This window comes from Panthera leo, chromosome B2, assembly GCF_018350215.1.
Source record: "Panthera leo isolate Ple1 chromosome B2, P.leo_Ple1_pat1.1, whole genome shotgun sequence".
NCBI classification, from domain to species: Eukaryota; Metazoa; Chordata; class Mammalia; order Carnivora; family Felidae; genus Panthera; species Panthera leo.
Window position 1 is genome coordinate 109,806,615 of NC_056683.1, and position 14,992 is coordinate 109,821,606.

Here is a 14,992-nt window from a genome sequence, read left to right on the forward strand (position 1 = left end):
AGGTACCCAGCTAGTAAGTGGCAGAACCTCAGGTTCGTAACTACTTACCTGTTCATAAATTATTGGAATTCATAATTGTAAATGACCTCTACTCACAGATATACATTAACACTAAGAACAGTAGGAGCTTAGATGACTGAGGATATGTCTGAGACAATGTTGTGAATGCTCACTGGTTGTGATTTAGATGTGTCAGTAATTGGAGGAATTAAAAATGATTAAGAGATTGTCTCCATATTCAAGGAGTTTCCAGTCATGTATGATTTAAAGATAAAAAGATCTACTGCATATTGCTAGGCCAAGGTAAATTCTAAATATGTAGGATTTAAACAAATGATTGACACGGGCAGTACCATCAGTCACAACTTCTCTTTAACAGCCCCTGCCCTCTGCCACCCAGAACCACCACACTCCCCCTTTCAGTAATAGTTTTTATTCCTTTTGAGACATTGAACTCTTTCCTATCTAGGACCTTAACTAATGCTTGTTCTTCTCTCTGAAACACCTCAACCTCCTAGTAGTCTTACTACCATCATCAGCCTAGTGCCCTATGCTGAGAACGGGCTCTGTAAACAATTATTGAATGAATTAATGCATTTCCTTGTGCCTTCGCATGTTTCCACAAGACATTTCTGCAGCAAACAGATTCATACACTTTTAAATAATTATCTGAGGTAAACAAAAAATGCCTTTATCAAATACCTAAAAGCTAGCATGAAGAAATACATACAAACAGAAACTAAATCCAATAAAATAATTTCACATGTTTAGTTCCTGTATTTGTTAAAAGTTGTAGGATTGTGCCTTAGAAATCAGAGGCCAATTTGACATCTTAACTGAGAATTATTCCCAGCAACTCTTAGAATATGGACAGCTGCAAAGAATAAATATGATTTAATTTTTGGAAAATATATTCTGTGAGGAATTGTTATGGCAAGATTTTATTCAGCCCTGTTAAGAAAGGAGAATTCTGAAGTAAAGGTAAGCCAAAGTAAAGAGATCTTTTTCAAATAGGTGTTTTCCCTATTAGAGATTCACAGCACACATTGCTTTTTAAAAAGCTTTGAGAAATCCTGTGATAAACCTATTAAGCTAGGGTTTCTCAAATTTATGTGACCTCAGGACTTTCTGTCTCCTGAAACAAAACAAAACAATTACCATATATCATATCTCATAGATTATGCTTGGGGAAACACTGTTAAAATACACTCTTTTTCAGAACGTGGTAACTAGGTGGTTTATATTTCCACTGAGAATAAAATGAGACAAAATGGGAAAACTGGCTTAATCTATTACATGGGATATAAATAAGAGTTCTAAGAAAGAATCAATACACTTAATTTATTTCCCAAAGGACAATTAAAATCTTACTTTATAAGTGGAATAGTCATCCTAAAGTATTTATTTGGGGGGGTTTGGGTTAAAAATATTAGAACTAATTAATTTGTCTAAGTAGCATCATTCTCCAGGTATCAGCAATAAAAATATTCCATTCTCTGGAATAAATAAGATTCAGGATAAAATCAGTAGTATGTAGTTAGAATACAGAAGGTAGGATCCAAGGGAAGCATATATAGCAAACTTGAAAGAAATTAAATAACAAAGGAGTGGTTGGTTAACACATTTCCAAGTCAAAGCTAGAAGAGAGCAGAGATGGCTAGTTAACAGCAGAAATAACAAAGGCAATGTTATAAAACAGAAGATGAAGTTTAGGTTTCTGACCAGAGGGGTTGTGAAAGAAATTCTCAACAGATTGAAGAGTGCTTGAGGATTGAATACTTAACTGCCTCTGCTGATGTCTTCCATACCATGAATTAACAATGAGTGTGCTTTAGTAGTATGATTTAATTCAGTATAACATTTGGAGATTGCCCTACATCTTGCCTTTACTCTTCTCTTTTTTGTTGGTCACCAAAATTAAGCCAATTTTGTCCTCCAAATCCCCCCAAAATTTATTTCCCCAGAAGCAATCTCTGGTGCCACTTTATGGGTTTTCTTCTAGAGATAATATATTCATAAACACACATAAAAATGTAACTGATAGATTGAACATATAAACTTAGAACTAAAGCACTTTATTTTTGTCTACCGCTATTGCTTTTAACTCATGATGCTACTTCTTCCTGTGGAAATGAAGGAAATCTGGAATCTGGTTTCATCATTTGGGGCCAAATTTCACATAATGAAAAGTCCTTCAGTCATCTTAGTGCCCCTAAACTCAGTCTCAATTAAATAATTACTATATTCACTCCATATACCATTTTTACAAATTATGTGATTAATTGTTGGTTCTATTTCATTATTTTAGCTTTTTCTTTGAAGGTTCCAAACATAGTTGCTTGATCTCACCCTCTTCATCTTCTATATCTATAATTATGTCTTTACCAATTTTAACTTTATTTCTCTTTCACTGGTTGGTTTTTTAGTTTTGTTTTCCATGCTTCAGCAGTATCTAAATTTCATTGAAATTCTTTCAATTTCATTTTTCAAATTCACTTTTTGCAAGCTTATATATATATTTTTTACTTCTTGTTTTTCCTCTCATATTTTATTCCCTTGTATTACCATTTCTTCCTAGAATTCTTGTATTTCTGCTCTGTGGTCTAGTTAGAGAGACTTGTTTTAAAAAGTTTTTAATTCTTGGCAGAATGTTTGATCACAGTTTTAATGTGCGCCATGACATTTTTCTTGTATGTTTTGCTTTTTAAAAGCACAACATTTGTAAACTTAGTTGAAATAATTCAAATTTTACAGAAAACTTAGAATAGTATAGATGAGGCAGGGAAACTGGAGGGACCCCATGGAAAAAAATGCTTTTTTCTGCTCCTTTTCCTGCTTCTATTCTTGCTAGCAACTGCACCCCTACTGTACACATACACGCCTTAATGAGTGTCCTCCTTGTAAAGGTCAGAGTTAATGATTTCTTTCGAGTCATCCAGCACAATAGATAACATCTAAGCAGTGACCAAAAGGGGTTGTCATGTTCATTTTCCAAGACTACTGACTCCAGACACTTTGAGGCCAAGATCCCTGGCTTCAGGACATAAGTGACTTGTGAAGGACGCCCGGGCACTCATCTTTGTTTTGACCAGTTCCTGGATGCCTGAGAGGACAGGTACACCAGACCACCATCCTCAAAACAAAAACAAAAACAAAAACAAAAACAAAAACAAAACAAAAACAAAAACCTCAGACCCCAAGCAAAGATGAAACTCTCTCTCTCCTTTCCTTTCTGAGTCTCCCAGATGCTCTGTCTGTATCTGCACTCCATGTCTTCAATAAACTCTGCTCTCACTTCCACTCAGCTTGCATTTAATTTCTATCCTGAGCAAAGCCAAGGACCCTCTTAGCTGGTCCTGTGGGACCCTCTCTGGGACCTTGGACTGAGCCTGCCTGCATCATAAAGAATTCTACATATATATACATATTTTGCATCTAGGTCTTCCAAATGTTAACATTTACTGCATTTGCTAATCTATCCATCTATCTATCTATCTATCTATCTATCCATCTATTATCTACCTATCTACATACCTACCTACCTATATCTACCTATTTACCTACCTACCTATGTACCTACCTATCTATCTACCTAATTACTAAAATTAGATAAATGGATTAAAAAATATAATCCATGGCCCAGGATCCAATGAAGGATTACATGTTGCATTTAGTTGTCATGTCTGTTTATTATCCTGAAATCTGGAACCTCAGATTTCCTCATCTTTCCTTTTTTTTCATGACCCTCTTATTTTTTGAAGAACGCAGTCCAGTTAATCTGTATAATGCCTTTCATGTCTGGATTTCTCTGATGTTTCCTTATGATTATATTAAGCTTATGCATTTAAGTCAGCAATATTACAGAAGTGAAGCTGTGTTTTCCTCATTGTGCCATATCAGTAAGCATACGTCATCAATTTGCCCCAACTATCAAAGTGATAGTGACTTTTATCACTTGTTTAAGTGGTATTTGCCAAGTTTCTCCATTGTGAAGTTTCTAGTTCTCTCTTTGTAATTAGTAAGTATTTTGAAGGGAGATATTTTGAGATTATGTAATTATCCTATTCCTCAATAATTCTTTACCCATTCACTTCAGCATCCACTGAAGGTTATTACCTTAATATGTTCTTACTCTGCTGAATGCCAAATTGTGATTTTCTAATTTCACCATTCTTTCTACATTTTATTTGACTTCTGTTGGAAGTAATAGCTCCCCGCTCTTATTTATTTATTTATTTATTTATTTATTTATTTATTTATATGTATACAAACACATACACTCATAGAATCCTGCTTATTTAATGGGTTGATAAACCATTGCTATAATTGTTTATTTTGATGTTCAATTTGCTATATATATAATAATCCCCCTTTATCCATGCTTTAGCTTTCTGCTGTTTCAGTTACCTGTGGTCAACTACTGTCTAAGCAGATGATCCTCCTTTTGATGTATGCCAGAAGATTAATAGTAACCTAAGGCTTCATCTTATCACATAGACATTTTATCTTCTCACACCATCACAAGAAGTGTGACTACATCACAATAAGATATTTTGAGAGAGAGAGAGAGCCCACATTTACTTAACTTATATTACAGTATATTGTTATAATTACTCTATTTGTATTATTATTGTTGTTAATCTCTCACTGTGCCTAACTTATAAATTGAACTTTATCATAGGTATGCATGTATAGGAAAAAAACATAGTATATATAAGTTCTATACTATCTACAGCTTCAGCATCCATTGAGGACGTTAGAATAGATAAGGGGGGGCAATTCTATTTGGCAAATGAGATCTCCCTTTCCCAAAGCTGAATCCTATGACATCCCCCCATCATTTTTTTTCAGCTCTTCCTTCCTTTCTGACACAAGATTTCTAGGTTTGTGTTGTTCTTTTATTTCCCCCAAGGAGTTCTCATTCTATATAGTGGAAAATGCTATATAGAAACCAAAATCTGAGCACTAGGTCTATTTGATGCTTCTGGGATGCAATGGCTTTTAGGCTTTCTCATCAGGCAGAGGAAATATACATCTGTCTGTCTATCTATCTATCTATCTATCTATCTATCTATCTATCCATCCATCCATCCATCTAATCATCCATATATGCTTACATGCAAACATTTATATCTATTTCTAGATCTACATCTATACATTAAATACTATGCATTCAAAGTGATAACTCCTATTACAATTCAATACTACAGGGTTGATTTTGGCATTTGGCTTTTCCATACTTGGAACTCCTTTTCCTAATAGTGAAGATTAGTGTTCCCATTATTTTCACTTTATTTACTTATTTGCTTATTCCAGAATGTAATCAAACTATTGACCCAGTTGGTTTGCTTTCTCTGCTCTGCCCACTTCCAACAGCCTCAACAGTCTCCTTGACCTTATAGGTTTCATTGGCCTTGGTTGCTTGAAGGCAAAGGAAGTGAAAGGAATCAATAAATATTTTTTTAAAGAGTGGAAGGGGGAAGAGACTTTTAAAAAATGGTGTTTAAAAAAAATCAATTCTGTCCTTTTAAAATATTACTCATCATTGAGTGAGTTAGGTTTTCTTGGACTCGTCATTTGTAAGAGGTTCCTTTTGGGAGAAGAAGACAAAGTAGGGTTTTAGGGTAGCTAGTTTTCATAAAACAAAGGCTTTCTCTTTTTCTGTTACAGAGTCATGCTGTTTCCTGCAAATATGACATTTCTGTATAATTCTTTTTATAGCCCTACCTCTTCTAAGGAAGAAAGATGTGTCAACTGCATGTAGGCCTTGCACCAAGTATCATAAACTTGGAATATTACTTTTGACCTCAAGATGTACCCTAATTTTCAGGACGTATATTTTTGTTGATGCTTTTTGAGATCTATTTTCACTGATTCCCTGCTCTTGAGATTTCTCCCTACAGATACTTGTTTCCACTGCCTCCTTTTTGTTTCCAATGAATGTCCTCTTCTTTTGTCAGTGTTTGATATAAAGTGGAGTCTGGGAGTTATACATGTTTCCAAGTTCCCCCAAAATGGTTTGTGAACTGATAAAGGCTTCTTGTAGCTTTTGAATAATTCCCCTGAGAAGGGGGAAATTCTCCTTTATGCAGACCTGTGTATAGTTGTGACATGTTGGGTTCCCCAGGAAGAAGACTCTGAGGTGAAGTTTAGTATGAGGATATTTATTAAGCAGTGCCCTTGGGATCAATACCTGCAACAGAGGCGGGGAGGAAGTAGGAATGGGCAGGGGAAGAAGTTATGCTGTGAAGAGGGCCTACCTGAGACCCTAGCTGACTTCATGGGGAAGCTCTGGAGTCACAATGACCCTTTAGAGTTGAGTGGGGCCTTTATGCTGTGGCATCAATCAGTTGTTTATGTAGGCCATGAGAAGGGCTATGGTGGCTTGGGGCAAGAGTCTACTTTCCCAGGTTGGTGCAACAAATCTTTCTCAAAAATGGGTCATGGAACTACATCACAGAGTCCTGGTAGATTCCTTTGGGCTGTAGTCTTCATCTGATTCCAAAGCTCTCCATGACTCAGAAATGTAGACAATCACTGAATTATTGGTCAAATTCATTATGTTCATGACTTGACTGTTTTAACCTGGAATACTAAAGTTAATCTAGAAAGCTTTCAGTCAAAGTTAATTTCTTTCTTTTTAAGTTTATTTATTATTTTCAGAGGGAAAGAGACAGAGAGAGAGAGAGACAGAGAGAGAGAGCGCGCGCACAAGTGGGGAAGGGGCAGAGAGAGAGGGAGAGAGAGAATTCCAAGCAGGCTCTGCACTGTCAGTGTGAAGCCCAATGCGGGACTCAAACCTACAGACCATGAGATCATGCCCTCAGCTGAAGTTGGATGCTTAACCTACTGAGTCACCCAGGTGCCCTAAATTTCTGAAACTACTTGCTAAAATAAATATTGTGCTTTTATAGTTGGCAAATTACCTTAGTTATATGTGAAGATGGTGAGTAATAAAAAACATTTGTAATTTTATTATACTACTAAAAGCAAAGACTCATTAACTGTGTGTGGGTTTACACAGGTATTTCTGAAATTTGGAGGGTTTTTTATTCTGAGGCTTTAAGTCACTTGCAACCACTGCCTGAGAGAGAATTCCATAGAACCAAGAGGGGGCAGCAGAGGGCCACCAGAGCAATAAACTAAAGGTGTAGGAACTTATCAGTGAGAAGGATACTGATTCTTGCTTGTTCTTGGAGATCCAAAAAGATAAATAGATTGATCTACTTATGCTAAACACAGAAAATGGTGCTTGGGTCGGGTTTAAGAAAAATCATTTATAAGCATACTGGGAGAATTACCAGTTGTTCACGTTAGTGTTCATGGGATAAAAACTCTGAAAGAGGAAAAGCAAATAGACTCGAGGTTATAGTGAAACTGTGTACTTGCCAGAAAGTGTGTGCTTTTTTTGGATTTCTAACCTAGGGCCACCTCTGGACTCTAAATCAACATTACCATTGAGCACCCAGGAAATAATTTGAGACCAAAGGTAGCCTCGGTAACTTTTCCAGAAATGTATTCATATTTCTTTTCCACTAATTCCTGAACTAGAATAAGGGGTTATAGAGACATCCTTTCAAATAATTTGTTCCCCTAAAGAACAAGTTTTTGCTTTTATAGATAAAACTGCCTTTTTATTTCAGTTTCTAGCTTTACTTTTATTATTTTCATTGCTCTAACATCTTATGTTTTATTTTGTTAAGGTGCTTGTTCTTTTCATTTTTCTCTATTAATATTTATTTATTTATTTATTTATTTATTTATTTATTTATTTTTGAGAGGGGAGAGGAGGAAAAGGGAGAGGGAGAGAGACTCTTAAGCAGGCTCCACAACCAGCGTGAAGTCCCACACAGGGCTTGATCCCACAACTCTGGGAACATGACCTGAGCCGTAATCAGGAATCAGACGCTTAACTGACTGAGCTACCTAGGCACTTCTGTATTAATAATAATTTATGTATAAAAAGTTATGAGTGGGGTGCATTGGTGGCTAAGTCAGTTAAGCATCCAACTCTATTTCAGCTCAGATCATGATCTCATGGTTTGTGAGTGTGAGCCCCACGTTGGGCTCCAACAGTGTGGAGCCTGCTTGGAATTCTCTCTCACTCCCCTGCTTGTTCTCTCTCTCTCTCTCTCAAAATAAAATTTAAAAAAAGTTATGAGTTTGCCTACATACAGCTTTGCCATATCTTATACATTTTAATAGAAAGAGTTCTTATTTTTAAACATTTAAAAATTTTTTACTGGTAGCTTTGGTTCTCTATTAACCCAACAACTTTTTTAGGACATGTTTTCCATTTTCTACAAGGGTGAGCCTTTTTTTGTTTTAAGTTATTGTCATTAAATCATCTTTTTATTACATTGCAATCAGAGAATATGGCTTTTATTATTTCTACTCTGGCATAATTGAAGTTTTGGGACCTAGAAGTTGATTAGTTTTGTTTCAAGCATTCTTGAAAAGGATGTATTTCCTATGATATCTATTTATCTAAACTCAACCTCATTAATTAGGTTCTCCAAAATTTTCTGAATTAAAAAAATAAATCCTTTTGAGCTGCCAAAGCATGAGAATTATTAAAATCTTATATGTAAAATTATGGGTTATTTTTCTCAATTTCTTCACGTTTCTAATAGATTTTATATACTTTTATAAACTTACATATACTTTGATGCTGTGCTTTTTAATACATAAATGTTCATTTTCTATAACTTTGATGTTGGTAGTACCTCATAAATAGAACCATTAGCCTAAGATCAAGAACTCCAAGGAGTTTTCTAAAATGTTTTTCTCCTTCTTTAGTAACAAAATTCACAAGCTTGTCCTTTTTCTGAGATTCTGGTTTATGTTTTCTTTCTCTTGTCCTTCAGAATCTTTTCATAGGCCTTAAATTTCCTTAATTATCTTTCCATAAGAGATGGTCTAGCCAGTCTAATATTTGCTGACTTGGCTTTGACCTTCCTCTCTGTATCCTTTACTCTAAGTTTATAGAATTCTCTTCTTGGATCCATACCCAGGTTGCAGGTTGTTCCCACTAATCCTGTTCTTGCAGTCATTTATCTACTGTGGCTCTGCTGGAAAGAAATAAGATCTTTCCTATCTCTACTGTTTGCTTTATTGCGTGCTTTTAGTCTTTAACTGTTTTCCTAAGCTGTCCTTTAGAATCATGAAGCATATGCTCATGTTAATAGACAATGAAAAAAAATCTATTAGTAATTCAAAATCAGTTACTAAATCCAACTCCACTCAGGCCTTGAATTTTCTTGTTTGAAAATTTGGCTTATTAACTCATGCTGAATCCAAACACCAAATCAGTTTTATGATGTGTTTGTTGAGACAGTGCCCAGACTGGCCCATGATAGAGAAAGGTCTTGCCTTAATAACATACCCAATGAGATTAGGAATAATGGAAGAAAATTCCTTAACTGGCTTTGAATTTCTAGGCAGCAGAGACTATGTCATGTTAGTTTTTAATATTCTCTATCCAGGACATACTAGGTGCCATAAAAACAAATGAAATCACCATTTTCAATGACATGGATGGAGCTAGAGAACATAACGCTAAGCAAAATAAGTCAGTTAGAGAAAGACAAATACCGTATGATTTCACTCATATGTGGAATTTCAGAAACAAATGAACAAAGACAAAAGAGAGAGAGACAGAGAGAGAAAGAGAGAGATACCAAGAAACAGACTTTCAACTATAGAGAATAAACTGATGGTTACCAGAATGGGTGAAATAGGTGACTGGGATTAATGAGTACACTTATCATAACGAGAACTGAGTAATGTATAGAATTACTGAATCACTATATTATGCACCTAAAATTAATATAACACTGTATGTTGACTACACTGGAATTAAAATTAAAAACTTAATAAAAATAATAGTAATAATAACAATAATAATTTGACCTTTGAAGTATCTTGAAATAAATGTATCCAATTTAAAAATTGGGGGATTACACATAAAATCTATTTTCAGTTTTTCTTGAAAAGCTGGACAGTCTGGACAACCTAAACTAATATTTCCACCTGGAACAGTGTGCTGGCTGTGCATTTGGACAAAATTATCTCTTGCACCAACGACTGCCTTTGGTATTAACATACTGAGTCTAAACTTTGGTTGTCGCTTATCACTCATGGACTGTTATTTTTCTTATAACAGAGAAATGTGTCTTGATGTCTATGTTCCCACAGAAAAATTGGAAAATGAAAGACGGAGAGAGCGTTGTGTTTTAAGAAAAATTGGGAGAATGCAAATGTCCGAACAGTAAGTCTACCCTCTTATCTCTGAAAATTTCATTTACCTCCAGAAGTTTGCAGCTACCATTCTTAATCTTAATGACTCTAAACTATATATCTCCCATTAAGAATTTTCCCCTCAACTTCTGACCCATAGATTCCTTTACTTGCTCAGCATGTGTGCTTGAATGTCTCACAGATATTTCAAGCATAGTATGGCTTATGTGAACACATCATCTTATTCCCCAAATTCACTCTTACATATGTGATCTCTGTTGTGGCAGATTATATTATTGTTTCCAATTATTCATTCTTCCCTCCCTCTAAGAGGATACTATACCTCTGTCAGCTTCCATGTTCTTACAGTGTTTTCCTTGGAAAAAAACATACTTTCTCACACCACTGAGATGAGGCTTAGCCATAGACGTTCTGCCAATGAAATGTGAGCAAAAGTGACAGCATACCTGTAAGAGCAGAAGCATTTGCACTGTGTGGTTGGTTGCATCAGCTCTTCACTCTATACACTGAGAAAAACAAATCGCAGATGTGGTATTCTCCTTACACCTGGTCCTGAAGTGAAAGTAAAAACCAATTAAACTGCTGGATAAAATAATTTTAAAAATTAAATGTGTAAGTAGGAAAAGTGATGGAATCCACAAAGACCAGAAACAGTAAGACATTATGAGTCCCTCTCTATGTCAGTGTTAAAGTCACCAGATGTACTGAGGGCATGTGTTGATCCCTGGCAGTTTAGTTTTACTGTAGTGGGTAGATTATTACAGTCAGGAACACTTGGGCTTACATGCAAGTTGAGAGATTGGAGTGAAACACAGAGGCAAATCCAGGTATTCCCAAGGAAACATGTTTAGGGGGATGAACTATCTTATCCAGAACATAGAGGTAATAAGGATGCTTGCTTTTCTTGGTCTTAGCCCTGGGTAAAAGGAAAAAAAAAATATTTGAGAATTCTCAACAAGCCTTCTATCTACTTTGGGACCAGAGCCCATATTCCCCATATGCTTGGGAAAAACCCAGGCTACTAATTTATGTGAAAATGGTCCTGGATTAGAAGCAAACACAAATCTTGGTATTTTAGCAAACTCAAATCCTCTATGGTGGTATACTCTTTAAACTCAGGCCTCAAACAAGTCCCACTGATAATGTTCCAAAGAACTTTAAGCAGTTCCTAAAAATATTTAAAACACACTTGGAAAAACAAGCTACCTTTAGCAAATTGCAGCAGAACAATTAAACGAAGAGTCAGGTTCACAAAGCTGCCCTGCATATGAATGTTTAAAGCTACAATATAAAATAAGTGTTTAATATATTTAAGGGACTTAAAGACAGTTTCAGGGGCAGCTGGGTGTCTCAGTCAGTTAAGCATCTGACTTCAGCTCAGGTCATGATCTCGCGGTTCACCAGTTCAGGCCCCCGCATCCAGCTCTGTGCTAACAGTTCAGAGCCTGGGGCCTGTTCGGATTCTGTGTCTCCCTCTCTCTCTGACCCTCCCCCACTCAAGCTCTGTCTCTGTCTCTCTCTCTCAAAAATAAATAAACATTAAAAAATAATAAAAAAATAAACATAACCTCATGTATAAAATGGAGATGACAGCAGCTCGTCTCTAATGGGGCTGTTTACTAGACACTAAGCAACAGGGATTTAAAAAAGAATAAAATATCAACTTTGCCCTCTAAAATAAAATAAAATATCAACTTTTTCTGGGAGGGACCAAAGAGTAAATATTTTTGCTTTTCAGGATAACATGGTCTCTGTCACAACTACTCAACTCTGCTGTTGTACAAAATGAATGAGCATGGTTGTGTTCCAATAAAACTTTATTTATGGAAATGGAAATTTGAATTTTATATAATCTGCACATCATGAAATATTCTTCTTTTGAGTTTTTTCCTTACCATTTAAAAATGTGAAAACCATTCTTATCTTGTTGGCCATACAAAAACGGGCAGTGGGCTGGATTTTATCTGTGGGACTAAGTTACCAACCCTGCTTTAAGAGTTCACAATCTAGGGGCACCTGGGTGATAAGTCAGTTGAGTGTCCGACTTTTCATTTCTGCTCAGGTCATGATCTCACCGTTTGTGAGATCAAGTTCTCTGTCGGGCTCTGCCTCAGGCTCTGTGCTGAGGGCTAAGTCTGGAGTGTGGAGCCTGCTTGGAATTCTCTCTCTTCTCCCTCTCCCTCTGCCCCTCCCCTGCTCGTGCTTGGTCTCTCTCTCTCTCTCTCTCTCTCTCTCTCTCTCTCTCAAAATAGATGAATCAACATTTGGGGAAAAAAAAGAGTTCACAATCTAAAAGAAACTAAACAGATACCTGATTTTAATGCAGTACGTTAAGTCTTTTAGAGTAGCATATGCAGTACCTCTAGGGCCCATCAGTGAGAGGGACTAAACGCTCAAGTACGTCAGGGGAGATTTCATGGGAGAAAAAGAGGGAGGAAGGCCTTGCTTTGATTAGACGTTGTCAGGACATCTCTGGGGAGGAGCCATTTGAAACTGAGAACTAAAGGTTGAGACAGAGCAGGAGTGGGAGAACTGGGGGTGGTACCTTCCAAGCAGAAGGACCAATCTCAGATGGAAGCAGAAGATATTACAATAGCATTGCTTTTAAGGTCTACCATAGCCCAGATATGACATACTCTCTCCACTCTTGGGTTGAACTATTTGCATTTTCCACATTTATCATGCAGTTCCCTACCTTTCAAACATTCTCCCTGCAGTGCCATTCATTACCAAAGCATTCATTTCCATAGCATTACCAGCTATGTCATATTCATCCATGGTGACTGAGGCCAGGGATCAATTCCAAAACACCTTTTTAAAACGTCAGGCAGGTTAAAGTGCCTTTTCAGTCTACTTTCCTGTACTTGTCATATTACATTGAAATTATTGATGTATGGGTCAGTTTCTTCAAGCTCCTAAAAGAAAAGAGCGATGTCTTTTTGTTAATCATCATGTCCCTGACACTTAGAATAGTCATGCCCACTAAATGTTTGGTGCTTTATAAGTTTTTATAAGTTCCCCTCTCTCTCCCCCTGCCCTGCTTACACCCTCTCTCTCAAAAATAAACATTAAAAAATCATTAATGCCTCTCCTTAGAAGAGGTCTTCTGAATAGCAACAGTCTCCATTCACCAACAGTCCTATTCTGCAGACGGTTTGAAATTCAGATCATTAGTATATATCTAAGTGCACATGTGGTTTTCCCATTTGGTCTATCCTCCTGTGTTGATGCTAGATCCCTCATCTAGTAGAAGTGATTGTTTCTTCTCAGACTCTCCTGAGATATACTACCTCTAGAGATACACTCTCCTAGATACACTACCTCCTTTGTTGCTTTGCCAGTATGATCTGGCCTCTTTCTTCAAACGGATCCAAGTTCATGAGGAAAGTCTCTGTCAAAATATTTCTGCTGAAATATTGGATATGCTTATTTCCACAGGAGGAAGCAAACAGTACCCACCACTCCCATGACTACTATCTGCTGTCATGCATTTATCTTTAGGAATTTCTTCATTCAATATCAGCAATGGTGTTGTATAGTTTTACAAGTGGATAATAACATAAGCTCTCCCATCAGAGTTCTTTCCCATGAATTCCATATTTAGTTTCAAAACATCTTTCAACAGTTAATTCTTTGTTAGAAAGTTGATATGCTGTAATCACAAATTTCTTCTCCCTTGTTTGAAATAAAATTTATCTCTGTCCTTAGGCACAGGACTCAATTTTTCTTGTTGTCATTTTTACCTTGTTAAGGAAGCATTGGAGGCATACACATTACTGTAAAGCGTAGGAAAAATTATTTTTTTATTGTGGTAAAAAATATATAACATAAAATTTACCATCTTAATAATTTTTCAGTGTGCAGTTCAGTAGTGGTAAGCACATTTATGTTGTAGATCAGCTAGATCTCCAGGACTTTTTCATCCTGTAAATTTGAAATTTTATATCCACTAAAAAACAACTCCCCTTTTCCTTTTCCTTCTAGCTGCTGGTAATGACCATCTTACTGTTTGTATAAACTTGTATGATGTAGATACCTCAGATAAATGGAATCATACAGGATTTGTCTTTTGTGACTGGCTTATTTCACTTAGCATAATATCTTTAAGGTTCATCATCATGTTATACCAAATGACACAATTTCCTTCCTTTTTTAGGCTGAATAACATTTTATTATATGTATATACTACTTTTTTTTTTTACCCATTTATCTATTGATGGACATTTGGATTGCTTCCACCTCTAAGCTATTATAAGTAGTGCTGCTTTGAACATGAGTGTGCAAATATGTCTTTGAGACCCTATTTTTAGTTATTTTGGAAGTGGGATTGCTGGATCATATGGTAGTTTTATTTTTAATTTTTTGAGGATATATCTGAGTGCACATGTCTCAATACTGGTTTCCATAATGGTTGCACCATTTTTACCACCTGCCAACATGTACAAGGATCCCAATTTCTCTGCATCCTTATCAACACTTGTTATTTTCTGTTTTTTTTTTTTTTTTTTTTTTTTTTGGTCTTAATAGTAGCCAGATTAATGGATGTGAGGTATTCCTCATTGTGGTTTTGATTTGAATTTCCCTAACAATTAGTGTTGTTGAACATCTTTTCATGTGTTTATTGGTCATTTGTATATCTTCTTTGGAGAACTGTTTAAGTCGTATGCCCATTTTTAATCAAGATGTTTGTTTTTTATTGTTGTTGAGTTTGGGGAGTTCTTTATATGTTCTG

At 36.0% G+C, this 14,992-nt stretch overlaps 1 protein-coding gene across 7 annotated transcripts in view; it reads left to right on the forward strand.

Annotated features, from left to right (window-relative positions):
- The first annotated feature begins 6,362 nt into the window (after positions 1–6,362).
- Positions 6,363–14,992, forward strand: part of PKIB (cAMP-dependent protein kinase inhibitor beta) — a 170,795-nt gene continuing 162,165 nt past the window's right edge. For 6 of the 7 annotated variants that reach the window (XM_042939734.1, XM_042939733.1, XM_042939739.1 and 3 more), the window contains exons 1-2: positions 6,363–6,410; positions 10,166–10,270. The gene's annotated coding sequence lies outside the window, so the exon portion shown is untranslated. The remainder of the gene's footprint in view (positions 6,411–10,165; positions 10,271–14,992) is intronic. The other variant, XM_042939735.1, reaches the window with a different exon arrangement.